Consider the following 3,633-nt stretch of genomic DNA (forward strand, 5'->3'; position numbering starts at 1 on the left):
AAAAACCCCTGTACCTAGAGTGAACTCCACCCATCCACCCCTACAACCTTTTCCTAGTATAGCATATAGCACAGAGTAGGCACTTCAAATTTTTTTCTTAAAATGAATGAATGAATGAATGAATGAATTCACATTGCTCCAAGGAGGAATATAGGAATACTTAAAAATAGTACGTTTTCCTCTCTGTATGAAAAAAAATTTCAAATCTTTCCTTGAGGGCAGGTTTTAAGTAGATGAGAATGTCATTGATTAGTTCATGATGGAGGGAGTGGCCCATGTGGTACACTTCTAAGACTATTCTGAAGACCAAAATTTCAATTCAATCTCTTTCATCTGTTGCCTGTCTAAACTTGGGCAAGTCACTTAACCAGGAGCCTCAGTTTCCTAATCTGCAAAATGACAGATTAGATAACTTCTGAGCCTTCTTCTAATGTTAGATCAATGCTACTAGAGAAAAGGAGCCCAGAATTGGAAATCTGCAGAAACAAACTTTGCCTGCTTCACACAATTATGCCCGAGTTTCTACCTCAGACTCTACTTGGTTTATAGCTAATTCTGGGTGATTGAATCTTGGAGACTGGTAGGATCCATTTTCTGATAGTAGATCAATTTTATGAAAAATAAGTGGGTTGAGGTCCACTTAATGGAACACCACTGTTTGAATCAGTTTGAATTATTGGTTATCCTGGAAACCATTAGCAATCCTGTTGGATCCAAGAGGAATTCTTCTTCTTAGTAGGGTTCTGCCAGTGCAGATCTCAGTTCCATTTTTTGCTTAAGATCAACAGGAGAGAGCCTTCATCAATTGAGTGAAATGTCTGTCTCTCCTGAAAGGGGACTTAAGGCATCAGAGCTCCATTCAGACTACATGGTGTGCTGGTTGCCAGGGTGACAATTCTCTCTTTGAACTGTGGGGGGAAAATATTTGCCTTAAATCTCCAGGTAGAGGTTACTTAGGAGACAACCCTCTTGTCTTCCTCACATGTCAAGGAGAAGGGGAAGGCAGAAAGAGGTTTACAGCGATAGCATGTACTCAAGATCCTTTGTTGGTCTCCCAGACAGCAAGCAACCCTAGAAAATCCAGGTTGGTTTTTCTTGAGCAGAGCCTTGATATTGTCACAGAAAATCCATTTTCCTACTGTGCTATTCCATCTCATGAAGCTAAACATCAGAGTTCTATATCCTATAATTCATGGTTTCTTTCCATCTGACACTTTCTCGTCCCCCAGCCCTCAGACTAAAAATATATGGCTAAGAGGGACCTCGTTAAAAATGCACAAAGTTGCATAAGTCAATTTCCCCAGCTCAATCAAGTCAATCATTCTGCCAACAGCTATTTTGTAAAGCACCCATTATGTGCTAAGCACTGTGCTAGGCTCTAAGGGTTACAAAGACAAAATTAAAATAAACCCTACTTGCAAAGAGCTTACATTCCCTCTAGGAAACTGGGGAGGAAGAGCACATGAACAGACATATATGTCATTTACATATGCAAGATAATTACATGATAATTTTATTTTTTAAATTTGCTTTTTCAGTTACATGTAGAAATCATTTTTGGAATTGTTTTCTGTTTTTCTTTTCTTTTCTTTTCTTTTTTTTTTAAATAAAAACCCCTACCTTCTGTCTTGGAATCAATTACTGTGTATTGGTTCCAAGGCAGAAAAGTGGTAAGGGTTAGGCAATGGGAGTCAAGTGACTTGCCCAGGGTCACACAGCTGGGAAGTGTGTGAGGCCAGATTTGAATCTAGGTCTTGAGACCTGGCTTTCAATCCACCCAGCTTCCCCTGGCAATTGTTTTCGGACTCATTTTAGGATTCAGGTTTTCTTCCTCTCCTTCTTCCCCATCTTTCCCCCAAGGGGGTAAATAGTCTAAGTGGCATGCATATTTCCATATTACTCAAGTTGAATACATGATAATTATAAAGAAAGGTGCTAACACTGAGCAGATCTCAAAAGAAAGAGTTTTCTACAGGATCATCCATCTGAACCAGGAATTTAGAGATCTTTTTTCTTACAAAGATAAGATATTTCTAAAGGCTTGACATTCTACTGCCATAAAACTTGAATTATTAAGTTATTAGAGGTATAAAGCCCTGCCGGGACCTGGAGCTCGGAGAAGGGTCACAGAAGGGACGGTGATGGCCAAGAATGCTCACTTCAGGTTGATTTGATACTTGGAGTCCAACTTCAGAGGAGCTGAATAAATTCAAGTCTGGGAAGACTATCTCCTTGGACAGAGCATGCCCCCAGAGCTGCATGGATGAGGCCAATTGTTCATGCTCCTAGTCAGTTTTTTTTAACCCTTATTTTTTCATCATAGAATAAATGCTAAGTGTTGGTTCCAAGGCACAACAGTGGTAAGGGCTAGACAGTTGGGGTTAAGTGACTTGCTCAGGGACACACAGCTGGAAGTGGCTGAAGCCAGATTTGAGCCTTGGACCCGACAGGCTCTCAATTCACTGAGCTACCTACCTGCCCAGACTAATTTTCTTTTCTTTCCTTCCTTCCTTCCTTCCTTCCTTCCTTCCTTCCTTCCTTCCTTCCTTCCTTCCTTCCTTCCTTCCTTCCTTCCTTCCTTCCTTCCTTCCTTCCTTCCTTCCTTCCTTCCCTCCTTCCTTCCTTCCTTCCTTCCTTCCTTCCTTCCTTCCTTCCTTCCTTCCTTCCCTCCTTCCTTCCCTCCTTCCTTCCCTTCCTTCCTGCCTTCCTTCCTTCCTTCCTTCCTTCCTTCCTTCCTTCCTTCCTTCCTTCCTTCCTTCCTTCCTTCCTTCCTTCCTTCCTTCCTTCCTGTCTTCCTATCTTCTTTTCTTTCCTCTGTATTGGTTCCAAGGCAAAAGAGCAGTAAGGGATAGGCAATGGGGGTTAAGTGACTTTCCTAGGTCAAACAGCTTAGAAATCATTGAGGTCAAATTTGAACCTAGGGCTTCCCATTTCTAGGCCTGGCTCTCAATCCACCAAGTTACTTCTCCTGATCACTTTTCAAGGCAACAGGTCTAGACGATGGCTCTAAGGAACTGGGAGAGGGATCTGAGGGAGCTGCTGAAGCATGCCAGGGCCACAGGACAAGGGGCTATAGAAGGACCAAGACAGAAAGTAACTCTGAGGAGCCAGAAGAAGCCCCAGGAAGGGAAAGGGTCAGATTTCCTGGAGCAGCATCATTGGGAGTTGATAAAATGGGTGACACCAGTAGACTCCGTGTTTGATGGAAGCTCTAATTCAGTTCTGAATAGAGAACAATATGACCTAATGAATTCACAACAGTGAATTCATACTCCTCCTAGGAAGTGTATGGAAAGACTTGAAAGAGCAGGTGTTTCTAGCTGTAGCCTTCTTTCAGGATGGCTTTTTGATTGAAGGAGAGAATAATGTTATTGATTAGCTCATGATGGGAGAGAAGGACTCATGCCATCTTCTGTGAGGGCCCTCAGGAGTCCAAGCACTAACTGCCAGTCTGAATTCCTTTGGCTTAAAATTTAAGTCTGCCCTGGGTCTCGAACTCTCAAGGGCTGGGAGTGAACCCTATGAGTTCTTCCAGCATCGTGTGTTCTGTAGCCTGAGAGACTCTCCTTTTTATTATAACAAGGGACTTCCTTAGCTTTTATTTAGGTTGTCTCTAACTTGATTTGGTGTGCC

Source organism: Monodelphis domestica, chromosome 5 (genome assembly GCF_027887165.1).
Source record: "Monodelphis domestica isolate mMonDom1 chromosome 5, mMonDom1.pri, whole genome shotgun sequence".
In the NCBI taxonomy this organism is placed as follows: domain Eukaryota; kingdom Metazoa; phylum Chordata; class Mammalia; order Didelphimorphia; family Didelphidae; genus Monodelphis; species Monodelphis domestica.